This window comes from Drosophila santomea, chromosome 3R (assembly GCF_016746245.2).
Source record: "Drosophila santomea strain STO CAGO 1482 chromosome 3R, Prin_Dsan_1.1, whole genome shotgun sequence".
Lineage (NCBI taxonomy): Eukaryota > Metazoa > Arthropoda > Insecta > Diptera > Drosophilidae > Drosophila > Drosophila santomea.
Window position 1 is genome coordinate 23,887,594 of NC_053019.2, and position 27,415 is coordinate 23,915,008.

The 27,415-nt window shown below is 41.8% G+C and overlaps 1 protein-coding gene across 1 annotated transcript in view; it reads right to left on the reverse strand.

Moving 5' to 3' along the window:
- LOC120454273 (protein toll) overlaps positions 1 to 27,098 on the reverse strand; it is a 43,864-nt gene extending 16,766 nt beyond the window's left edge. The window contains exon 1 of the mRNA XM_039639437.2: positions 26,662 to 27,098. The gene's annotated coding sequence lies outside the window, so the exon portion shown is untranslated. The remainder of the gene's footprint in view (positions 1 to 26,661) is intronic.
- Between the last annotated feature and the right edge of the window lie 317 nt (positions 27,099 to 27,415).

The window sequence follows — 27,415 nt, forward strand, 5'->3', positions numbered from 1 at the left end:
GGTATGGGGATATAAACTTGGCAAATCTGCATATTTGAATATATTTCTGGGACTCAACCATAAATAAGGAAGCATCCTTTGTATTTCTTTGTTTATTTTATATGCATGGCCAGCTCCTGCTGACTAAATTCATCAGCTCATCTCCGCCTGTCTGTCGCATTCGTGTGTGTGTGTGTGTCTGTTATTTTGTTATTTTATTTTGAGGCCCAAAATTCTCTAATTGCTCGCCGCATACAAATTGCCAGTTATCTAAACTGACAACTTCTCAGGAATTTCTAATTCAATTGCCTTTTTCGGTTCCGGGGTTAAGGGATTCGAGCCCAAAATTGAATGAATACCAAATATGTGTGCTGTATTTTCTCAAATATTTATTTGACTTTCCATCCTCTTTGCTTCGGACTAATCTTTCGATTTTCTTCATTATTTTACATGGCATGTTTAGCACAGATTATCGAAACATTTTCTTCGCCACCTCAGCACCTTAGCCAATTTAAATTTCTTATGGATCGACAGCTGTTTCGATGAATTGAGCAGATGCACAGCTAAAACAATCAATATATAGTTATCGTATCGTGAACTAATCCTTTTTTTCTTCCTTCAACTAAAAGAGATTACTGTCACAAATGGCTTATATTCATGCTATTATTTTCTTCAAAGGAAATTTATAAGTTATTTATAAACTATTTGTTTCTGTGTTGACAAGTCTTTAAAACCCATTATCTGTCCGATAAGTTTCTTAAATGGCTGCGATAAATGCAAGCAGTTTGTTATCTACTATCCGCTTGCACCGCGTTTATGGCAGCTATATGTATATCTGCTAATTTGCATAGGCTGAAAACCGCAATCCCTGACTGTTGCCACATAATGCTGCTGCATTCGTATTCATCCAAGCATGCGGTAACATGCATTCATGCCACCCCAAACTCCCCCATTTCGACCGTCTATCTGTCTGTCTGTCAGTCAGCTGTGTCTGGTTGCATTTTCATATTGAAAATCACTGAAGTGGCAGACCGGTTTCCCCTGCCTCCTTTCCTCCTTTTCACGTTTGTGTGGCAATTTCGGTTCTCTTACTCTTTACGAATGAAAGATTATAAAAAAAAGGAGGCGAGCGCATTTTAATTTTAATAGACATGGGCTGGGGAGCTCTAAAGCTCTAGCTTTTCAGTGCATGTTTGCATAATGAGGCCTGCTTAGGGCGGCCAGCTCTCAATGGATGTTAATAGAAGTGATGCTGCAGGCAGCATTTTTATTGCCCTGCCCTGCCATCTTTTTGTTAAATAATGAAATGTGCAAATGTGTTGCCACGCTGCCACATTGCCAAGCGAACTGCAAACAACAAACATGTGCAGCATGTATATGTACATGCATATCTCATGTGGATGCATGCGCCCTCCATTTTTACATAATTACATCGCAGCAGCTGCTGGAGCTCGCCTTTTGTTTTTTGTTTAGTTGCTAATTTATTTGTGTATGCATTTGGGTCTTTCATTCATGCAACTCTTCTTTTGTATGAGTTTTTCAGCAATTTGCAGCCTTTGTTTGGCACATTTTAGTATGTAGAATGTAGAATGCCGCCGAATGGTTGTGCATTTGTAATTACTTCAATTGCAATTTGCAACTCCCTCTGTATCTGTATCTGTATCTTTTACAACACATGTTTCATGGGCATAATTCGCGCTCGACTGCACTTAGCCAACCAGTCAGTCTGCTGTGCTGAGTTTGAAAAAGCCTTTTAAATGTGGCCGAAACGATTCATTGCCCTGCTTTGGTTTCCACAGCACTTTCTAAGCTTCCTCGCCTGCCTTTTACCAATTCTAGGCAACATGGTTAGCCGAAGTTCTTTATGCCGTTGCGGCTGCTTTTCCTTCTTCCTTTCTTTTTTACCGTTTGTTGCGGCTTCGATTTCCCATTATGCTAAAGGTATGGTAAAAAAGAAAACTAGTTCTCGTGCAGTGGCTCCCTCGCATTGGGTCTTACTTTTTCTAATCACGTTTGCCCACCGCAGCCGGAGCATTGAACCAGGAAAGTAGATTTATGCTTTGTTCTAGCTGCTGACGTTCTAGGTGTTTTGAGTTGTGGTTGCTGTTGTGCAGCGTGTTAATTACCGTCTTCTACTTCTACTTCTTCGACGACTGGAAAGTCGATATGGCCATGTTTTTGCCGCTTGCCGCTTGTTGGGGCAGTAGGAAGCGAGTCGCACGCATTAACCACAACAAAGTTCTCTGGGAAGTTGCACGAGAATATGTGCTTCATTTTCCACACGCATAAATCATCTTTTATTAGCATTACCACACGATGGGTTTCTGTTCTCTGGGATTCGGATTTCACAAAAGCCAAAAAAACAAAAAACGTGGTAAAAACTGAGTAAAAGCGGAGAATGTTTGACTTCATGCCGCTGGAATTTTATTCTTTATGCTTTGCATGTTCAACTCTAATTGAAATATATGACTGACCTCAAAAAACCGGAGCCCCGAATTGGATAGGCCATTTCTCACAGCACGCAAAGGATCGTGCAGATATATAACCGTATGTATGTATAGTACAAAGTGTAGAATGTATACGAGTACATCACTCTCGACTGTATTACACTTGACCTTTGGCCAAATAAACTTATTCGTACAAAGGAAAGCAAGCGAAAGCCTTGAAAAAAATTCGTGTTTTCTCTTAACCTACTTCCCGAAAACGAAAAAAATCACTCAGCCAACTGGGGAAAAAGAAAAACCTATCTGAAGGATAAAAAAAATCTTTTCACTTTTGTTGTTCCGTTCTTCGTGTTCCTTTCCGTTCCGCTTTTCTTTTTTGTAATCAACAAAGTTCAACGCTGGCATATAAATATTTGCATGTCAGGGACCAGAAAGGAAGTTTACACAAGAAGAAGAGCGACGGGCACTTATTATTATATACGAGCATCTCAACAACAGCTTTAAATTAAAAGTGGCGGCAGCCTGCGAATCGGATGCTTTTCAGTAAGGTCCACTACTGTGGGTTGTTGTGTCAGCTGCCGTTGTCTGGACTTCATTTTATGCGCTGACAATTTCTCATTATTAAAATTACAGCGCCCAGCCAACAGAAGGAAAAGAAATTGCACGATGGAAACTTGCAAACTCGATAGGGCGCCCTTCAAATACTCTTACAAAAATTGCCCCAAAAGAAAATCTTTAAATTTTATTTATACAAAAAAAACAATGCTCTTTTATATTATATTAACTGCTGACTGAAAAGTGATTATGTTATGTCAACAGATCATATAATATCATATAATAGGGAGTCAAGTAGGATAGCAACATCATATGCCCAAAATACTTCATCATTTCGAGAACGTTAATTCAGAATTTAATTATATTCTGAGGTAGCCAATACATATCATGTACGTTAAATACCCCTTTCAAGGAAGTTGAAAAGCCGAAAGAGAAAAAGAAATGCAGTTGTGTTAATGTGAAAATAATCACTCCACGCGGCGTTCTGATTTCACTTGCAGTTTTTGCAGCACTCATCCAATAGAGCGGATCGAATGGAATATATTCCATATATACATATATATTCCATATATTCCCATTCGATCCGCGGAGGTGTGCTCATTAGTGCCTTTAAGTATCTGGCAGATCCTTGCCCATCAGATGCCATTCGAAAATGGCGTTCAGTGTGCGTTCGTCTGTCAGCTTCGCGTCATTTCGTTGGCATATTTGTGTTGGCTACATAAATCAGCGGTCGCATGTCATTAACTTGCGATAAATCTGTCATAAACAATGCAACACATAAATTGCCGTCGATGCCAAGTGCGGAATGGGATGGTAATGGGTTCCATCAGAGACGCGGCGGAGGCGTGGCACTCATCATCGGGCCAAACAATGTCGAAAATGCAAATCAGGGTTGTACACTCTGTGGTGTCTCAGTGAGCGAGTGAGTGGGTGGTGTTGGGCGTTTTGTTTGCTGCTGTTTGCTGGCCGGGTGGTCTTGGCCAAAAGGAGGGTGGGTAGGGGGAAGGGGTAAAGGAACTTTTAGCCGCTGTCGCGGAAGCAGCACAGCGGGCGACATTATGATGTTGACGAAACAAAGGCCCGTTTGTTGGCCTCAGTTTGTGCGTTAGCGGTCGATATGCGTTTGCGTGTTAGTTCTGTTGATATTAAAGCGGCTTAAAATTAATTTCACTGGATAACAAAAACATACATATAATTCCATTAGGAAATTTTTGTTGTGCAATCCTTTTCGTGAGTTTAATAACTTTATTTTTGTAGCTACACCATGGGTCTGTATTTAAATTCTCGAAAATAAACACAATGGCCATTGCACTTAACAAATTGCAACGCAGTTAAAATTACAAACTGCCAAGTATTTGGCAACAGCAAATGCAATTTCGTAACAAAAGTCTTTTGCACCCAGCCAAAGGAGCATGGCTTTTAATGGGGGGCCATAAACATGCAAGGGTCAGCGAACAGAGGCGTTGGCAAAAGGGGGTCTTCTTTAAATCACACATCAAATGCTTCGCTTTAAAGTAAGTATAAAGACTTCTTTACAAAGCACAACTTACATATATACTAATGATGTCTAGACACCTTGGTTTCTATTCTTTTAAACCCCATTCTTTTGAGTAATCACGCCCGTTTTCAGTTGGCCACACAAATCTGTGGAATGACGTGGGCTAAAATGCTTCAATTACAGAGAACTTGTGCTGGGCGTAAAACTTTGCGGTTTGTTGCTGTTGTTCTCGTTATTTGCTGCTGGCCGCCAGTCGCTGCATTGACATGTAAATGACCTTTAATTGATGGGCTCGAGTGGCTTGATTGAGTGCCAGCGTGGTGTCGAGGGGGGGTGGGGTTAAGGGCGCAGAGGGGATAAGGGGTTATGGGGTAAGGCGTCCAAAGAACTCGCACATGGTAATTTGCATTTTGAAAATGCCGCAACTTTTGTAACTTTATGTGGTGGCCTTTTCGCCATCGGCATCGCCATCGCCATCGCCACCGCCTTCGAGCATGTCCTGTCCAATGTCCTTTCCCTTGATCCTTGGACCCTTTGCCTGCACGCCAGTTGGGCTGTTTGCCGTTTGCCTGGTTGTCTGTCAGTCTGGCTGGATGGTAAAATATTTATGTTGCTTCCACCCAACTGATTGCGGCGAAAAAGCGCAGCTCGGCGAAATGAGAATTTATCGCAAACACATAAAAAACGGCTACCCAAAAACGAAGTATGTGTGAGTGTGTGTGTGTGTGCGTGTGTGTATGCACTCGTATGTGTGTGTTAATGGGTTTTTCGTGTCCATGTATTTGGGAGTACGGGGGAAATGGTCTTCCGTCTCTGTCGCGCGCCTGCACTTCCGCCGGAAGTTTGCATGTTCCTATATCATTCGCAAGAATCTGAAGCGCGCTTAAAAAAGCTGAAAGGCAAATGCAGTCACAGCCGCGTTGTTCTCACTCACTCTCCCTCTCTCCCTCTCTCTTTGTCTTTTATTTTTTGCCCCCAAAAGGTTACCTCCATTATAGCTCTTTATTTATGATCCAGGTTAACACACACAGGGCCATGTGTGTGTGAGTTGCTAACGGTAATTGCGGTGTCCGCCATCGCTTGGCCCGCTGGCCCTCAAAGTCGATAACATGTCATTTGAGCGTCGCTAATGTCTTCATTTATTTTTAGCATGCCGCGCCTCGCTTCTCCGCCACTGGAACTGCCGTCCATTTTGGCCTGGCCCAAACGAGCTGTTTGTTTAGATAAAAGTTTGCTTTCGGCATTCGGCTTTCGCCCCTCATCGCCATCATCTCGCCCAAGCGCCGTTTTCCTAGAGCTGCCCATTCCAGCTACTGCCCCCCAATCCGTGTGTGCTGGCCATAATTGGACACGAGTTCGGGGCTTGTTTACACATGCATTTTATAGACGCTTTTAACGTGCCAATTTTGTGGGGCTCTCGCTGCGTTTTAACCGATTCGGGGTTAATGTGCTAGTGGAAATCGCCCGAGTCGAGCTGGTCAATTTTCCCGAAACTCCAAGGCGCAACTTGATTAGGAAATGGCGAGAAAGTGGATGGGTAAATACACAGCGCAAAAATGTAATGCTTGATTTTGAAAGTGGCATCTGAATTTAAATTAGTTCTTACTATACAATGCTTGTAATTTATATCATTGCTTCGTGATAAATTCAGACTAATTCTTTAAAAATTAGTACTTTTCTACTTTAAGACATCATATTTGGCATGCTGAACAGCACCCAGCGCTGGATGTGAGTTCCAAGTTTTTGCACCAACTACGGACAATTGTCACGCACACAGAAATATGCTTGGGAAAGTGGCCAAAATGGAGGCTCACGCAATGACCACGTCCGCAGTCGTTGGCAGTCGTCCGCTTTCGGCCAGCATAATGAAGAATGGCTTCTCACCGTTTTAATGCCACATAAGTCCTTTCGGCCACGCCGAAAACGGTCTTTTGACGGACGCAGCTCAAACTTGGCTAATTTCTCAATCAACGAATGGCGCTCTAATTGCGCATTAGGGTGTAAGAGGAGTGAGTGCTGGGGCACTTGATGGAGCTGGAAGCCATTTGAGAAGTAATCAAAAATCCCCATCAAAGTTGTGTGAGTTTGCCAAGTTTGGCCGCATATATATATCTATATATATATATATATATATATATAAATGGTCGCTGTATTTTTTGTTAGTAACCCAACCGCTTATGCAGGAATCCATAAAAAGTAACTCAACTCGCATGCAAATAAAGGATTGTGGGGGCCTGGGCACAAGGAAAAGCGGAAAAGCGGAAAACGGAAGGGCGAAAGAACTCGTGAATGGCACACAAGATGCGCCACCCCGAAAAACCCAGCAGGCAGTCACTTAACCCCTTGCGACAACTCCTTCTAGCTTTTTCCTCACTCAACTCCGCAAGCCGCAGTAATGACAGTTCAAAAGGGCAACAAAGTACTAAAAATAGTGGAAATTACCGCAGGATATTCAAATTTCCACATTTGCGGAGAGGTATGGAAAGCGAAAAGTACATATATGTACATACATACATATATATGTATGATTGTTTGAGTATGTGGGAGTGTGCTGCACATCGCATGCGATAGAAGTTGCGCCATTATAAACCTCGACTCCAACTGAAGTAAGGAAAGTGGAGAAAAGTGCTTTCTGTATTGGCCAACAGTTCCTGGGATCTACAGACAGGACTCGGGCACTGCTCCCGCCAGCCAGTGCTTCTTTTTTTCTTTTTTTTTTTTTGGCTCCTGGCATGTGGCAGCGATAAGAATCGAATCCTTTTTGCATTGCATGTTAACACATGCAAATTGAAATGTCTAAATCATGCACTCACACACTGGCAAACGGTGAACGGTGAAAAACGCGCTGGCAATGAACGCGAAAAACACGAACGAAGAATTTTCGAGGCGAGGGATATGCAGAAATATCTTGAATTGCATTTTAATTGCTACCCCAAAGCCTTGCCAGCACTTGAGTGGCTAAAGGAGTGTCCGATAACAATCGACTCTAATATATTTTGACGTGCTAGCAGCTCACATTAGAACGTAGGAGGATAGGGAAACAAATTCTGAAGGGGGTTTAGAGTTCTTTGGTTGATTAAATTTAGATGCTTGTTCCCATTAGGAAAGGTAGCATTGTGGGGTCCATTATATGCAGTAGCGTAATTTGGTAAATATTGAGGTTGAACCACTGGCAAAAACCCCCACCCACGCCACTGTCCACCGAGGCAATTGCTTAGGCAACATTTAGTGGCTTTTGTGGCTCACCAGCCATGTAAAACGCTGCGCGAATGAAATGAAATACTTGCGGTATCGGCCACACTAAAACCCTGTACTGAACCCACTCCACATCACTACACATTTTACAGCACACCCAAGCCATTCACTCCCCCGATGCAGGCATATAATTAATTATTGTCGCAACATCATTAATCAGGCTATGCCAGGACATCGTTTATATCCACTCGCCCCGTCTCTGTCTTGTGCCGATTGTCTGTCCTTGTCCTTGTTCATGTTGTCCTTGTTTATTTATCTGCTGACGTCTCGCTCTGTGTGTAAGTGTCTGTGGCAGATTATGGTCACACTGCGAGTAAACCTCAAACAAGCACTTAAACGCATAGAGTGGGCCAAAAGCGGGCCAAAAGCGGGCCACAGCGCGTTAACCAACTGACTGATGACTGTCGTCATGTGCGTGCGACCTTCACCCACTGCCAACTACTCGACACCCCACCCCACTCCACCCTACATACCACCCATTTTTTTTTGGGGGAAATGAAAAATGATGTTTTTAATATGCAGGTCTGAATAAAAGTAGAAGTAACTGAGTGACAAGAACAGTGAGTAAAAGTGTCAAAGTGGCTAATGTCGTTTCAGGCATTTAGGATTCGGGATTGCAGGGATTAACAAGTTAAGCGGCATTACGGCATTGTGCCGACGACTGACACATTAATTTATTTACAGGCACATTAAGCACTGTCTATAGGTTAATTAAAATTATTGAAATTGCATGTCGCTCTTGAAGCACGGCGGCTGTGTGGTCATTATGAAAATTAATTGGTTGAAACCCAATTGAAAGCATTTGATAATAAATACTGAAAATATGCAAAAAGGGATTGTCCACATTATCGTTTTTATCATTATCATTATTATTATTTTCATTACTATTATTATTATGGCCATCTTTTTGGAGCGGCACTCCATTAATATAACGATAATGGCGATTCTGGTGCTGCTGCCTTTGTTGTTGATGATGATGATGTTGACAATGCCTCTGGTTTCTGGTTTTTCTGCTGCGCCACGCTGCGCTGCGGCTGTTTAACTCTGCACTTTGGCATTAAGTATTTAATTGCCGGCTGCATTTACCAATAATTTTACACAAAGGACTACGCGACACGGCCGATTAATTAAGAAGAATATGCATAGTCACGGACAAAAGGATACGCGCGCATGCCGGCGGTCACAAATACAAATATATAAAAATTAATGAAATGTTGTGTTTATACAAATGATAAAATATTTATTAATTCGTTTGCCGCGACACATGTCAACACCTGTTTCGCACGGCGGACGCAGGGGCGTAGTCCTTTTTGGACGACGGGCGTAACTGTAATTGTTTCTCAACAGGCTGTCGCAGGACATGTACGTGACAGGCGAAGTGGAAATGGGGGAAAGTGGAGACCCCAGAGGTGGTAGGAAAAATCAATTTCCCTGCTGACCAAAGCCAGACATAAATATTTCATAAAATCAAAAATAAGACTCGGAGCGCAGGGAACGAGATCAAGTGGTCGTGAAGAATGAAAGACAAACAATTTGCCGTACTGGGATATAAAAAAAAAACAATAAAAAGAAAAGGGAACAAGGACCTCAACGAGAAGGTCCTGCATCCCTGGCAAAAGTTATTATTAAAATGATGAGCGGAGTAAAAACGGGGTGAACGCAGAGCGAGTGCGATGGCAATTGAAAATCAGCGCATAGTCAAACGAAATAAAAAACCATAAAATCGGATTTCCAATATCGACAAACAGATAGATGGACAAGTCAGGCTGTGCACACACTTGATACGCAGGATGGTCTGCCGCAGACGGTCGCCGGACTCTTGGCTCCTGGTAGCCAGAAAGAAAGGAGCTTCCTTTTTGCATTTTCCCTTGGAATTGCATTTCATTTTGAGTTGTTTATCGATGGAAACGCAGTGGCGGCGACGCCTTCGGCTCCATCCTTTGCCATCCTTTTTTCGCCGGCAATCGGAATATGGACCGTAAATCATTGAGAATTGCTCGGGCTGGCACGGTGGACCAACCCACAATATCCTCGAGTAATTTATGTGCGTGCGGGGTGGCGGAACTCGACCGCCATAAGTGTAATAATAATAATGGCTTAATGATTATGTTTGTCATAAGCGGGCCCTGGCAGTCGGATTACGTTTTATGAAGTGCCGCAGGTCAGGCTTTGGGGGGCCCCAGGATTTGTCAACACCCCTTTCAATCTGGCATGCTTGGGTTTCATAAAGAATGAATTTATGTGGCCTCGGGATCATTTGCAGGAAGTCCCCTTAGCCCCTCTCCCCCTTTTCTCCTGTATTTCGATCAATAATTTCTAGCAGGGGTGTACTATGGCGGCACTTGGGCTTCGGCTTGAATCTCTGGCCATTGCCTGATTTTATCCTGTTTATTTGCGTGCGGAAATGAACACATGAAGGCATACAAATAGCAAACATAGAAACGCAATTACGCCCACTTCCTGCGTGTGCTTGGGTGGTAGCCATAACTTGGTTTTTATGCCACCCTCACATTTGGGCTTAATAAATGCTTAACGCACTGCGCCGTGCCGATTGCTCGATCGACAAATCATCGGGTAAGAGGGAAAAGCCCATAAAAGAAATGTCATAATACATATTACAAATATAATAAAGTGCCCGAGGAACCGAGCACACGCATCGCTGGCAGAGTAAACAATTGTTTGCTGATGATGGCACCATCGTCCTCCTGCTCCTCCTCCTCCTAGTCCTTCTGCTCCTCCTCCTAGTCCTCCTACTTATTTTTCCCTAGCTCCGGCTGAAACAGCTTAGCAACGCAACTGACAATCACAACAGCTTAGAGGGCCAACTGCCACAGCCAGACGTTGCCTCGAGTTGCGGCTAAAACGATGCTTAAATATAAACGGGCGGGGAAGAAAAAGAAGAAATATGCGGAATGCCAGCACCCGCTGATGAGCTTTCCAGCGACAACGCGGCGTATGTGTGATGCGTATACGTAATTTGTTATCAACGCCACCGCTGGCTGCCAGATTCAGGATAATAATTTCTGCCTGCCGTCTGTTTAATATTTTTCGCGCCTAATGAAAAATACTGGGCGTCTGCTTTTGGGGTTCTATGAACTGTTAAACCTTCTTTCCCGAGGGCTTCGTATCATTTGTCACACACACATACACACACAACCATACACACACGATTATGCGACATTTCCTTTTTTATTAAGGCTTCCATTTATTTTTTGTGTACGTGAGCCTGGGTATCCTAATGCGTGGCCAGGATCTGTAGCTTTTAGCAGTTGTCTGGGTGCTGATAGCAGATAAGCATTTGATGAGCTTTAATGCCAAATTGGTATAAGGCAACATACGAAGGCAGCTTAAAATAATGCCAACCAATTAGCGCGTTTATCTGCTTAAATAACAAAACCCATAAACTTGACGTGTTGACCATTTTGTGGAGTTCAGCTTATGAAAAACTAAAAAACATAAAATATGCTTTTTATATGAATACAAATTTAAGTTTCATTTGCATCAGCCATTCTAGTAACGCGCAACTTCTGCGAATTGCATTTATGCGGTTTTACAAACTTTGGTTGCGCAACGCGTGAGGAAAAGTTATGCGTAAATAAAGGATATAAAATTCACATGCGACTCATGCGAATGAAAGCAAAGAACTTTTCCATCCACAGAGAAAAAATGTGGGATGCAAAAGAATTGAAAACGACGGTATGTAAAGCATTTATAAGCCACTGTGAAATAAATATTCCCCGAAAAACTTTTGACATGCCGCCATGAACAAAATGTATTTGTTTTTAATACCCATCAGGCACAAAGAACGATATGGATGTAGTCGTGAGGGGGTTGCGGGAATTTCAGACTGATAGTCAGAGCAACTGAGTTGTACATGGCAGCAGCCACTTCTTATCTGCCTTTATTCAGTTTAAATGAATATCAAAGAGTGCTTTTACATCCATGTACAGAAAGCGAGTACACAAGAATGATAAAAAAAGCATTTAACCGATATTTATATAATCAAGCATGGGTTATCAGTAAGGGAATATAAATCAAAGGCTTGTGTTGAATACAACTGGACAAAAATACACATATATTTTTGAAGTTCATTACATTTTTGAGAGCAAACATAAAAATAATGGATAAGAAATAAGCTACGGCAAAAATCGAAGGCAATAAAATTCGAAAGAAACACTTAAGATACATGCAAATACTGAGAGGTAATTCTGTTATATTTCTTGTTTACACAATATGCAATTTTAGTTTTGCTCCAAGGCTATTACGAATCTCCTTGAAAGAATAGAAAACAAGTTAAAATTAAATTATTCAGCCTAGATCCCCATTTACATGAGCGAGTGGAATAGATACGAGAAATAATTCTAAATTATGTTGACATTTTAATTGAAAATTCCTTTTGAAATGCAAATAGAAAATCCAACGAGAGACCAAATTCAATTGCCAACCCAAAAGCAAATCCGCCCCCCATCCAAAAGATATCTAAGTCATGTGACCTGATGTTTGAGCATGGGCATGGGAATGGCGTATGTTTTTGAATAAATATGAAGTCGAGCTTGAAATTGAGCTGGCAAAATGGTAAAGAGAATTTGGGGGAGAGCAAGAAAAAAGGTTGTACTCGTATGTAACGTAATAAGGCAGAATTAATAATTTAAAATATAAATTGCCACAAGAGCACATGAGATATTTTAACCACAAGCAATTTAAATATTAAATGAGAATGAGAAATGTACGTTAAGGCAGAACAGTTGGGGCAGTTGCATAGCTACCAGCAGCCGCAAAACTTGGAATCCGAAACCTTGGAATCCGTAACGCAACTTCCGTCTGTTTCGTCCGTTGCCGATGTTTGTGTAGCCATTTCCGCATCCTCATTCTCATCCTCATCCTCATTTCATTTTCTACTCTGCTGCTGTTGCCTTCTTCTCTGTGTGGGTGAGCGTGTATGTTGTGTATGTGTATGAGCACGTCAAGTCAAATAAATTTAATAACGCATACACATACACATACGCATATGGCATAAAAACAAACCGACGTGTATGGAGTTACGCATACGCCACGTGGTCTGGAGTGGAGTTGAGGGGAGAGACGTTACGGCTGTGAGGACGTGGCCATGCCGCTAAGGATGCGCATCAGCGAACCGCAGTGGCGGCGTCTGATAACAATGCAAATTAACACGGCGTATGCGCAATGTGTGTTTGCCACAGCCGTGCGCTCCGCATTTTACCTTAAACCTTAGCATATTATTTTGCGCCGGTCTTCGTCCGAACGAACACGCTTTAAATTTCTGCAAAATACACACATACAAAATGTGCCGTATATGGCAGCGGTGTATATCTGGATTGCATCGATTTTTACTGCCGTTTCGAGCCCAATTTTTTGTATTTTTGTGGACGGCCATTTTACGAGCCACTCACATGCCAGCTGAGGCACACATAGTATATACATATACATATTACACATCATTTCGCCAGCGACGATGCGTAAATTATGCTCTAAAGACAAGAGAGGCAATTTGGGGAATTATCAGCGCAGCCATTAACTTCCGATAAGTGCCCGAAAAAATGTTTGAACAAATCGCTTTCTAAATGCCTGCTCAAGTCGAACTTTTAACGGCAAAGAAACATTGACAGCTCGATATCAAGAATCGTTTTCGGATATGATTCATTGAAGGCAAGTAAAGATTACGCGTACATATGTGTACAAAAAATGTAGGTGAATGTAAAAAAAAAAAAATATTTAATGCTTTCAACTTTTATTTTTCAAATATTTGTAAGCATTCATAAAACACTAGAATATAACTCATCTTAAAAATCTAGCATCTCGGTTTTGGCTTTTTGTTTCATGCTAATGAGGCACTCTTCGTTTTTGCCATTATCAGCAAGCAATGGATTATTAATTAAAGAAGTGCCACTCAAAATGAACAATCTGCTGCAAAAGCTAAAACCCAAGTGAAACCAGAAGAGCCACCACTCATGAGCGCTGGTTTGGTGCTCGTTTATTAACTGCCATCCAGAGCCACACTCGAATTCGCTTGGTTTTTGCGGCTTGCCAGATCATTAATTTTTGGGGAGTGTCAAAAGCGAGAAGCGCGCATTGTATTACATCAAAGGCTCGGGTGGATATCGACTTTTAAGCCATACGGCTGCTGCGAGTCCCTGTGAATTGGAAAGCCATCAATTATGGCCCCCAAACTCAATTCAATGTAATCCAGCCAGATGGCGCATCTTAATCGTGGCTCGTCGTCATCATCGTAGTCGTCTCAATTGCTAAATCATGGAGGCGAACTTCAGTTTGCCAACTGGATTGCTTAGTTATGCATGCACATATGTACTACATACATACGAGTATGTGTGTGTCATCATGAATATGCGAATATGTGATAGCGAGTTGCGCCAATCAACTGTGGCACGAATACAAGCTAAATAAATCCCGTATCTGAAGCTGCGAATCCAGTGAGTCTACGGCAATTGTATGTGCAATTTGGTGCACAACAAGCGCAAACAATTGTGGGAAAGGTTATTCAAAAGTCATGCGACTTTCCCGCCGCCTGGGAAAATGTAACGAAACCCCAAAGAGCCGAAACACAAACGAAAACAAGCAAGCAGCCAAAAGCCACGCTTTCACGTACCAAAGAGCTACAAATTTATTAGCGAGTTTTTTTTTGCCACAACTCGATGTCGCATCCTTTCACTTTGCCAGTTGACCCCTCCTGACTTCTACATCCCCCGGCTGTCTGGTTTTCTGTGTCATAATCAATAATTAAAGCCGCCTGCGACTGATCAAGATAGACAAAGTGTTTGGTATTTGGTATAATGGGCTGGGCAACCATAAATATGAAGCCATGTGCAATGGGTTTTTTTTATGCGCAAGTGCAGATACTTTTGCAGATGCGGCTGCAGATAGAAACAGAGATACAATCTGTGAATCGTTCGTGTGTGCGGCCATATGTGGTGCAAATATTTCATTCATGACGCTTGTAAATCTTCTTTTGATTGCACTTAATACTTGTCACACAGCACGGTGCAAAAAAAAGATTGCTGCTAGCAAAGGCATTCCGCACACAGAAAATATACAGGAGCTGGGGCTTAGGATCCACCACACATTGGGAGCACAAAAAAAGCCAGCCAGCCACCCAGCCAGCAAGCAAACTAACAAGAAAAACTGCCAACGGTAGGAAGAAAATCATAATAATCCAACATGTTTGCATTCAAATTGAGAATTTCTCATATGCTCCACCTGAATGAGAAAACGTATATTGCTTTGAATGTGTGTGCGTTACTCTGCCTGCGCGTTTGTGTGCGTGCTTGTGCACAGAGAGAAAAAGGAAGGAAAAAGAAGAATTATATTATATTACCTAATATTAAGGCAGCAAGCAAATACTTAAAATGCTTTCATTCAAGAAAATTTTTAAACTTGTATTTAATAACTTGAGTAATTGAGAACTTTTAATCGGAAGTAAACATGAAATATGAGTAAGCACAACAACGTTTTTCCATCTGTAAGTGAGTAAGTATTTCTATCTCTGCTGGGAAATCTCATTTCATTTGTGCACCATGCAAACAGCCTTCTCACACACGAAGGTACAGGCACAAGGCTGTCGTATTCGCCTTTCAGCTCTGCCAGTTAAAAATCATGTTTTCAATGCGAAAGATTTTGGCTATCAGCAAAAACACGGCCGCAGGATACAGATCCGGATCCTTGTTGCCCGGAATGAGAGACACCTTTTACCGCAATTTATCGTACACTGAATCTTAAATCCCCTTTATCACACACTCGCACATGCAAACAGTTGGACGAGGAAATGTGTTTGCCATCACAGTCGCTGTGCGTTGGTATGGCGATTCAAGGCATTATCCTTGGCGGCCTCGCGTTGTAAAACCAGAATTATGCTTTTTTATTGAATGTGAAAGAAGCATAGAGGGCGCTCGGTATAAAAAAAAAAACAAACAAGTCAAGGTGCGCGAAATATGCACACCATATAGATTTTAATCTCGGAATTTATATTTGCCTCGTTTGAAGGGGCATGGTAAAAATGTGAGCATGGAGTTTACCAAGTGACTGGGGCACAAAAGAATGCAGGAATCCGAGAGTAAAAGTCCATCTCCGTTTTCTTGGTTATCAGGGAAAATCTTGAAAACTTATTACCAGATACTTGAAGGGTCTCTCGCAGCTAATAAAAGCGAACTTCTCGTTCTGTGTCAGCTGCCTGCCAACTTATTCGCTTGTCCTTCCAGCCGCAGAGTGTCACAAAAAAAAAAAGCATAAAAAAAGTGCCAAGATGTCGTGAAGGACTCTCATCCCCTCATTCTTGTAATATTCAAAGTGTCCTGTTAACGGTTTTCAAGAGAAACTTTTCAAATCTACAAATTGGTTTCGCCTCTAACCGCAAGAAAAAGATTGCCGAGCCTTTCTGACTTGCGCTGACAAATCTCTTGCCCCAAAAACGCACATACGCACCATGGCAAATTTCACGCCAGGGCCAAAGGCAAAGTCAAGTCAAGTCAACTGTGGGAAAAAGAAAAGTACCAAGAAAGTTGAGAGAGAAAGGGAGAGAGAGGGTACTCGAAATTGGGAAAGGGACCAAGGCAAAGGAAGGCAAAATCAAGTATAACACAGGCAAAACGTGGGGCTAACAACGCTAATACCCCTGGAAAATCCCAGCGAACAGCGGGGTAAACTTTCACAATCTCCAGATCCTTCGGCTCTACCCATTCCTTGTTCGATCCCACTCCACTCCACACCACTGCCATTCACTTCCATTCACTGCCATCCATTCTCGACCCTTTGCGACAAACAAATCCAGACCAACAACTTTTGCGAAAAACTTTATGCATTTCACTGCTGATGATGAAAACAAGGGCCACACAGCGCAAGAACAAAAAAAAAACCGTGAAGACCCAAGAAGGGAGAAACAAACGTAATTCCCGCATTTTCTTGATTTTAAATTTTCGAACGGCACCAGCAGAAAATACTTGTAAGAAAACGGTTTGCTCCAAGGAGCCAGGACACATGTCCATCCCATCCGCCCGAGGCTGATGCAGAGGGATTCAGGACTTGGGACTCGGGATGCGGATGGCGATGGCGATGGCGATGGAGCGATAACTTTTTGATGTTTTATGGCTGTCAAGTTGTTCTGTCGCCATGTCAAAATTTTATTATAAATTCGCACACCCCCCGTTTTTTGTGGGCCTTCTCTGAGATGCCTGCATCTCCTCTGTGGCAATGCCGCTTGCTTAGTTCGCAGCCAGCGTCATTGATTTGCATAAAAACGTTAACAAATATTTTCCATTTTATTATGGCAAGTGGGACCCCAAAAAAAAAAATGATAACAAAGCGCGGGCCAAGCGGCAAAGAACCGACAGACAGCGGTGAAATTCAATATGTTTTGTCTTCATTTTTTCCTTCTCGGCGGTAAAAAGGATGCAGATGAGCCTGCTGACTGACAGCACAGTCTCGAATGAGGAGTATCCTTCGGAAAATAATCAAATTCTAAATTAAATATCCTAATAAATGAATTTATTAAATTAATATAACTGAAAATAAAATTGTATTAAATTTGCCTTCGCGTTAGTAAATTGCTAACTGAAGCCAACCTATATTTTTTTTAGAATATTTAACACTATCGATTGAACAAAGCTTAAACAAAGTAACCAACAAATGTAATTGTACACACACACACACACACAGAGAGTGCCCGTAGGAAATCGGAAAGAATAATAAAAAGTTATACTTAAAAAATAAAACCTGCAGCTGTGTTACCCCTTAAACGTAAACTCCAACAGCAAGTTTCAGGACCCGGGGTCCTGGAACAAGGGTATTCATACATCAAAAACTGAAGCTGCCTTTGGGGCGCAAAAACAAGACAAACAAGTCTCTTTCGGTTTTTATTGTTGTTGCTGGGCTGCTGCCGCTTGGTAAATATTAAAAATACATGTAAAATTCAATTTCTTGGCCTGGGTATGGGTATGGGAATGGGTATGGGTGTGTGCTTATGTTTGTTGACTCGCGGCTGCTTGTCGCAAATAAAATCTACATGAAAAGCAAAAAGGAAAGGACTCCGAGGGGTCCTCAATCCCTGCGTCCCGCATCCTACGTCCTGCGTCCTTTGACACTTTTGCTCCAGCGAGCTCAATATAAATAAATAAAATTCTTTGCGGCTGTTTTGCGGTGTTGTCGGCTGGCACCAAAACCGCTGCTGGGAAATTAATTGAAAATGCTTTCGTTTTAAATAAATTTTCAAACCAGATCGACCTCCCCCTTCCCCCCATTCCCCTTACCAAAAAAAAAAGGAATCGAGGAGAAAAGTAAAAGCAATTTCAATTATACGAAGAAGTCATTGCAAAAAAAAAAAGTAAGCGAAAGGCGCAATAATAAGACACAAAGTCAATGACTGTGTTTGATTGAATCAAATGTGTGCCGTTGTGTGCTGCAATTAAGGCGATCTAAGGATAAATAAGCCGGAGTGAAAAAGGGCCAGTCTGGAGCAGTCTCCAAATCAGTTGCCCCTGGGAAAGTCGGCTCTCATGCATTCCTGTCACGATTTTCGATTTGCTTTGCTTTTGAAGATGTCGTCTTTGAGATGCTGTGAGTAGGTACGTACATATATATATATATGTATTTGTATGTACTTATTTACAATCAACTGCGCTAAATTGGGCTAAAACTTTTTAAAATGCCATACATCTTCGGCTCGACTCGACTCGTCGCAATTCGATTTTGAACGAAAAATCCTGGGAAACAAACGCTTAATTTAATTTATTTTGCGCAATTTTCCAATGCTGTGCTGGCTCAGCACGAACGGCTGCTCATTAATTTTGTTTTATTTCATTTTATTGGCGCATCAATCGACAGAAGGGGCGCGCGCTCGAGAATCCCAATTTGAGACTCCACTGAAAGTCAGCATTTTTTTTTTCGGTTATTCGGCGCTATTTAGTGTTAAATTTTATGCAATTCACGTTTCACGTTTTCCATGTTTCCCGCTCGAATGGGCCGTCCGAAAATGCCCGCCCATTGCTCATTATCGTTGTCATCATCTGGGAAAATCTTTTCATTTTCCGTGCGCGCCCCTGCGCCTAGATGATAATTGAAATTGGACAATTCTAATCGATATTCTGTTGAGGCGTGAAATTTCCGTATTGCCTCTGTATCTTCATGAAAATCCCCTTAACTTGGCTTATCTGCTTATCTGGCAGCCGCAACAACACAAAAAGCGCTTCCAGCTCCATGAAAGAAATGAATGTCAGAGGAAGTTTTTAGCTCGACGTTACTTAAATGCCCGGCAAACATTTGAATGTAGTGCGCTTGGGGCAAACATTCAGATGTTAATTCGCAACATCCAGAGCCTGCCATCCATATGTACAATCGACTGAGAGCCCAGGGGGACTTAGATGGCGTATTTAAATAATTCTTGAAAAGCTTTTTAAATATTCATTTATATATTTATGCACTTATCCTGCGGCCAAAGCCTGCCAGCATGCCAGCCATGCCCCCTGGATGACAGGTCGAATTTGTGTGGGAAAGTTTTATGTTCACACAGATTCATGACCAGCTTATGCTTGGGTTCTCATAAATAGAGCGATTTGCAGACAATTGAAATGCGATAAACACAAGCAAATTCCATTCGTTTGAACAGGCAGGAAACGAAGCAACTTCAAAATAAATCCTTGGATACTCACACTCAAAGGAGGGGCAAATAAAGAATGGACCCAGTTTTGGATATTTAAAGCTTCTCACTGCTTCTGCTTACCTGCAAATAAAACAGAAAAAAAGAAAGAATATAATGTACTGGATTAGAGCAAACTTGGTTGATGGATTGTGCGAATGCATTTGCCAGGGACAGCTGAAATTGCCAAGTTTACCCACAGGACCGACATAATTGATCAATATTTAGCATGGCAGCGCGTCAGTGTCGACAGGCAAAGTGGCAGACATGCAAACAGGTCATCAGGGTGACTTGGGCGGGCTGACACGGATAAGACCGATTGGGGGATAGGCCAAAGCCGCAGAACCCCAGGACCCCAGGACTCCAGGACCCCAAAGAACCCAGAGTTTAAGGGGCATTTGCCTGGGTAAACTATTTCGCATAATTGGTTGCCGCTTCTAATTGCTTTCTGACAAAATATATATAACTCTCTCTGTGTGTATGTATGTGTTTAGAACTCAAACAGCGAATTCGTCATTATCTTTTAATTAATTTTCTCGACCAAACGATGAAAGTTTTCTCTAGAGCTTCATTTTCTTTTGCCAGCCTTCTGTTTTTTTCGTTTTCGTTTTGGTTTTTTGCTTTTGTTTTGTTTTTTGTTTGGTCCTGTTTTCATGACAAACACACAGCCAAAGGACAGCAATAAGCATTGCTTTATTTATCTTGTGTCTGCTTCTAGTTTTGGCCTCTGACAGTTTTCATGAAAACAGAATTTTCCTTTTCATTTTGGCTGCTTGGCAAAATAATTACAAAACGAAACGAAACGCGCTGCTACTGCTGCTGATGTCGACATGAAAAGTCTTATTTGTCAAATGGCTCAGAGCCCAAAATTGGACTCGTCTGTTTGCCAGTGGCGATGGCGGCGAAAGAAGAAATCACATCCATCCCACTCCTCCTTCGGCTTAAGCGGCTTACGTGGAAATCTCAGCTGTTAGGCACTGATGGGCCAGATTCCCACGCTAGGTTCCCTCCTCGATTAACATAACCGAGGTAGATCCGATCCATCAGTAAATTGGTCGGCCACAAAATCGCATTAGGTTCAAGTGGGCCGCCTCAATTTTCATCTCCCACTTTATCGCGCTAACTAAATTATTGGAAAATGCATTCCTCGCGAGTTTTTCACGGCGCATGCGCAGCGGCATCAAAGGTGTTGCCACAATGCGGCAATCACGACGTAAACAACCGAAGAAGACCCCGTTATGTGTGAGTAAGCCACAGTCATTTCCTAATGGCATTTGCTTAAGCCTGGCTCCAAGTACAGTGCGTTTCGGGGCTATAGGTGTTCTGGAGAAGTATGTATTCTGGAGAATGTATAGTGTATATATTTGAATGCAATTTATAAGACGGAAACCATTAAGTTTTCATGTCTAAAAGTTCATGATGAATATATTTTTGTTTTTACACGTTTATGAAACAACAATAAATCAGCATTCTCCACTGACTTTTATTTTTGTATTTATTGCAAATAATATTTGTACTTTCTCTGTCTTGATTACCTCACCATGAGACCGCATTAGTTGCGTTTACGCTACGCTATTTTTGTGTAAAGCCACTTGCTGTGAGGCTCCTCTTGCCTTAACAATGCGTGACGCACTGTATGGTGTCTTGTAATATATTTTCGAGTTTCAATTTGGGGTCTTGACTTTAGCTTCGCATATTTGTGTGACGGCGGCGTCTCTCAGACTTACTTGTCAGTTTTAATAACTCGCCTGTTGCGAGGCAGATAGGCGTACCATCATCATCATGGGCGGGAGCCATAGAAGTTACGATTTTAAGCTGCAGGTTCGTTAAACTTTCTGTGCTGACTGGGCCATAAATTAGGCATACATGTGTGGTATACACTGGGAATATCAATAATGTTCTCTGGCCCTTCAGGTTTATGGGCCATTAAAAAGTATGACTATGGTTATGCCTCTGGACAGCGGGCGTTCAGACACTTGTGATATAATCTACTGGCTGACTCGTTCATAATTAATGCGCAGTGTCCTAATAATAACAGTAATTAATGTGTACTACTGGAATGTTAGATTCGGCATCTGAAATCAATATTAAATAGGGGCCCCTTGTGAAGGTCTGCCCACGCGACTCGATTAAAAATTAAGCACTCCCCAAGCTGTCCCACAAAACAGATTTTTACCATACAAAAGGGAGGAGAGAGAGTGAGTGGGAAAGACCCTAAAGAAGATAGCGGTGGACAAGGAAAGAATCAAAATCAATTTTATGTTTATGACACTCTGTTTTTTACGACCTCTTATGTGGATCCACACAGCGGCCAGCTTAAAACATGCAAGAGCTCAGATTTGGCTTCGTGTCTGGGTTTTGTGTGTTTTTTTTTCTTTTTTAGTTCTGATTGCGGTGGGTTCGGTTCGTCACTGGCCGATTATCATTGACTTTCATCTAAAAGGTGGCCTCGATTTATACATACATACATATATGTTACTGATGTACATTTGTCGTATTCCCATTCCCATTCGTTTGTGTCCAGGGCCAGGGTCCACAAAAAAAACTGTCATATGTTGATTTTAATGGCGTCAATCTGTGCAAACAGTCGGACATTTCGCTCCTGTCTGGCCCATTTGCCCCATCTGGGCACCGTCTCTGTTTGCATTTATAATTTGTTTGTGTATTGATTTACATGTACCCGGGCCATCAGTCTTGCTCCGATTTTGTTGGATGAAGTGAATTGTTTATAGAGCCTGCATAAAAATTGCAGACATACCGATACCATGCCACGCCATGTGCCCCTCTGTCTGCAACATATTGACACATTTCAGTCCGCGATTGATTGCTATATAATTCCGACTGTCCCCACCAATTGCAGTTTCGACATGGACGTGGATATGGATTGGGTGTGTGTGGGTGTGTGGGTGTGTGGGTGTTGTGCGTGGCGGGAGTCTCATTAGGAATGCAAATGTTAGTCCTTGTCCGCCCTTAATGTGCTATTAAATTTTCAAGAGATATGCCATTGATGTAAATTCGAGGGGCTGGCTCCTGACATTTTCGGTTATTGGGGATCATGTCAAGGCAATGGGGTGTATTTGTGTGTGTGCTCAAACATTTTCCCAGGCTGAATGGCCGCCCGGATATCAATCATTAACGTTGGTAGCAGTCGTCAGAGCAGAAGTACCTTTAATTGCAGACCATCCACGCAAAGTGTTGAGTGTTGGCCCTTGGGAGTGGTGTTATCGTGGCATCTTGGTCATCTAAGTATATTTTGGGCTTATCAGCTACTTAAATCTTGAGACGTTTACAAGGGTACTACGAAGGGTGCTCGGCGAGGCATGATGACTCGATCGCCTTTTACTGGCACCTACAACAAACGTGTCTTCCTGTTCTTGTTGTTGCGTGGGCATTTCTTATCATTTAATGCCTATCAATGGAAAAGCGTAGGTTTTCCCATTTACACAATCCATTATCTTTCACTTTGGGTTTCGTGTTCCATTCTTAAAGCTAAATCAAGCGTTGGACATTCACCATTTGAGGTATTTTTAATATCTGGCCCAAATTGTTGCTGACTTACTGTCCTACTTGCCTTTGCCCGCTTTTCTGAGCATTAAAATTAGCTTAAATTTTAATTATAGCCAAGTGCCCATTTGGGCTCCCTGGCCCACTAATGAAGTTCAAATATTCTTACCATTTTTTATATTTCTTTTCTTTTTTTGGGCCAAACTCCAGATCAAAACCTGAGCCAGAACATTTTATGCTAATGACAAATGCTTTTATCTCGGCCAGAACAAAACGGGGCAAAAAGAAAAGGCGGATGAAAAACGGAAAATTATAAGCAAAAATTGTTGGCAACCTGCTGCTGATGCCGCTGTCTCTGCTGTTGCTGTTGCTTTTCCTTTTGCCAGCTGGGTGGCAGGAGTTTTTCCACCCCACGCTGACCCTAATCATTGTGCCGGACTGACCCGCCAAGTTGGTGAAAAGCTGCAGATCGGGGACCGTGAAAATTACACCGCCTTTCCCCTGCCGCCGCAATGAGGTTACGAATATTACATGCCAGGTGGGTGTTTTTTGGGTGACTAAATTTATGCATTTTTTCTATGCGGCTTTAATTAAATTTCTCCTTTTCGGTATGTTTATTTTTTGGAATTTTTTCTCGTTCCGTTTTCTGTGGCCGCTAATTTCCACGTTTAGGCGCGTCTAATGTTTCCCCTGCTGTGGTCGTGTTTCTTTATTCAAATGAGAAAATATGTGGCTGTGTCACAGGTGAGGAGTAAGGCCTAATTGGCCCTGCCACGGGGTTTATTATATCAACATTTACTCGGCTTCATTTGGTATGTCTCATTCACATTCTGGCGCCATCTGTTTGATTATGGCAATCGATTAGCCAACTCCATCTAATGAACTAGACCAGAGCACAGGACACGGATCAGAGAACATGTCGCCATCAAAAACTTCACGAAGGAAAACTCCTGCACGCAGGTAGGAAAAAAAAACCATAAAGGCCACAAGAGCGGGGACAAACAATAGAGAGATAACCCAAAGATAGACAGACAGTGGAAAATTAATGAGATTTTTCATTTGTGCAGCTGATGAAGGCATTAGGGTGAAAGCAAGTGCAACGACTTCATTTCCCTCCACCAAAAGAATGTCGCAGTGGGGAACTTATGGTTCTTCCTCCACTCACGAGTTTTATGGTCAGCTGAAGCAATAAAATTGGAATTAATTAATTGAATGCAACGCAATAAGCCCGCTGACTGGCCAAGCAGGTCTATCTGATTTCAATCTGATTGGAGAGTAAAAAACCTCACACGTTGAAGGGACACCGAAAGAAATCGGATGCAAGAATAGCTGATAACTATAGTCTGGCTATGATAATAATACATTTATTAGATTAATCTATTTATAAGACATATTATTATCGTGTAAAGCAGACATGCACATATAAGAAAATATTATATAATTAAATTGCAACACTGTTGTTATCATTTTAATAACAGATATTTCCGTGTAGCCGTCTCCCATTTACGTCACCGATCTGGTTTGACTTTGGGTTTAACCGCCCGCCGATTTGAGATCGGGAGAGTAAGACATATGGTGGATCGATCGTAACGCTCTTTTCAGCTTAGGAAGCTGACTCATCCCGCTGAGCGGACCAACTGCCAGTCATAGAAACGCTGAAAGCCAACGTGCTAATTATCAACACAAGTCGCCAATAACGAAGAGTGAAATAGCAGAAAGCTAAAAAACACTTGGCAGATGTAAAACCCAAAGCGGCGGAGTCAGCTTTGAATATTGTTATCAACCGAGTGGACACAAACGCCCTCAAAAAATGAGAGGAAAAAAAAACAGCTAAAAAAGCGAGTACAATGAATCTTAAATGAGTTTCTCATTGTCAAGCAGTGCAGAAATATTTATGTATGACAATTCATTTTGGGCAACTTTTACCGCCCGCAGTTGAACTAGTGGCGGTTTGGCCATAACAATAACGGAGCCACAATTACAGCTACTTTCTAACGTGGCCAAGACCAAAGACCCAAGCGGAGCATCTTGAACGTGTGCAGTTTGCCGTTTTCCACTTCATTTTTTCGTTCGGCTCTTTCTTGTTTTTTTTTGGCAGAAGTTAAGTAGACTGTTAAATGACTTCCGCAGTTTTACCTTTACAGACGAAGACTCACATTTTTTTCAGTTCGCCGCCATTGTTATAGCCGCTTTGAAAGCTTCTGTGCCTTTGATCTGGGCCACAGAGGAAAAATCTTAACCCAAATCCAGGTTACAATTATTCGGAAAACCCGCAGGCAAAAGGAGCTCAATGGCAGGAGGTTTACTATTGGGAAAAGTACCACCAATATTTATATGTATTGCAAGGTATTATTATTGTTAAAACATTGTTCTTGAATTCAAGCAGCTAGAATGAGCTGAGCGATAATCCTTGAACTTTTGATAATCTTGGGGTTTTGCTTATATACAGAGGTAGTGCTTAAAGGCTATCAGCTTAGAGGAGATGGACGCACAAGGGAAAAACCAGGACGGACGAAATGAATTAAAAGCAGGAGGGTCATAGGGTCAGAAAGAATTTTGGGTTTTACCTGAAATTAATAAACTATTTTGTTTCGCGATTTCTTATCAACAACATATTTGTTTATGAGGAGCAGGGTGAAAAAGCCACTCGATAAGTTATAGGGGAATTTTGGGAATTTTTAAGAAAAGAAACGTAATGATTAGTGAATTGTCGGTCTGGGAATTCCATATCAAATCATTGATACTTTAAACATGTCAGTTATCACGAATCATAAATTTCATTTCCCTTTGTTCGATGAGTTCTGTATAAATTTGCGTTATTTAAAACAACAAAGGCAATCAGAATATTTTCCCCTATCAAAACCGTCTTAAAACCACGAGCCCTTCTGCTACATGGAATTTCCAGCTAACAGGAAACTTTGTTTACTCTCAACCAAAAGGTTCTATAAATAATTGGCTAAATCATGTTCGTTTAATTGCACAAAGCCAAACTGCATTGCCCAGAAATTCCCACCTTTAGTATTTACAAATAAAAGTCCCCGCAATGAAAACCTGTTGAGCGAAGCTCTCTTTGGTAGTAAATGAACTTTTGTTGTGTCTGTTTGTGTCGATTCCAAACTGGTTTTTGGCCAAAATTTGGAGTGTTAATATGCTGGCTCGTGAGCTTTGAGCCAAGTGCGTGTGCCTTTGTTTTCTTTTTTTTTTTTTGTCTTGGTTCATGGGTTGGCCAAAACGGAAAGCACTCCCCAAGGCCGAAGAGCACTTGCTGCTGCACTGCAGCATTTTGCACATTTCCCAGGAAAGTGTCGAGTAAAAACCTCGGAAATTGTGGACCACAGGAGTGTGACACACACAAACACTGGGGAAAATTGTGCAACGGTAACAATTACTGTTACTGCTATTCATCGCTAATATGCACAGGAAAAAAACAGTTTAATGTTATTGATAATATTGGTGCATTTATGAATTCAAACAGATTTTTTAGCTTCTTTTTTATGTACTTCAAATTGACTTTGTCTTTCTGTGGTCAAAATTGCCACAAAATGCCAGCCAATTGCCACCAATAAGCAATCAATTTGATATATATTTTTTTCCTGTGCAATTATAGGCGAATTGGACTGATCAGCGAGTGGGAAAGAGATAGCCGAGCTTAGCGCGCGCCAAGCGAAGCTTAGCACAAAGCAAAATCGAATGGGAGATACCGAGACAGAGCGAGATGGCACGGTTCAAAGTGTAATAACTGAACAAGTAAAGACGTAAATACTTACCGTTTTAATACGTGTTTTATTAAATGTGAGGTTAGCTGCTCCGCACCGATCTCTTGGGCAAATATTAATATTTATTTGGCTTTTCTTATGCTGGCACGAACAATCACGCACTGGCACTGTTGTTTAGCTTCTCTGTTCGCGCTTGTTCGCACTTTGAAGCCGCGATTTTTCGTTTGTTTAATTTTTTTTTGGTTAAATGCTTGCTACACTTTCACACATTTGCATTTAATTGCGACTTGTGTTTCTTGTTTTTATGGATTTTGTGCGGCGTTGCGTTGCTCTCAACTTGGCTTATTCGCATCGGTTGCCAAATCGCTGGCCACAAAAAGAGACAAACAAAAGCGGCCCACAACACACGAACGCGCGACTCTGACTGGGAAAATCCAAAATCCAACTGCTTCAAGCGCGACAAGCGTGTGTTCACGTCGGCGAATCGGAACAAACTAAACTCGACTCGGAAAGAAAGGAGAACTGGGAGCTGAAGAGCTGACAGAGCGTTTACGGCGGAGGGAAAGACGAGAATTGCTGGAGTCGCCACAGAGATACCCTTTACTCACTTCGCAATATGAAATAATAATGGACTAATTAGATTAAAAAATCAAAAAAATTAGATACTTTTTTTTCACACTATTTAATTTTAAATATATTTTATTATTTTTGGCACAGTATATATATAAGTATATATGTATTATCTTCTTTTTGGCACAGTTTGGTTTCAACTGCCTCAAACTCCAATTTGTTATGGCATTTCGAA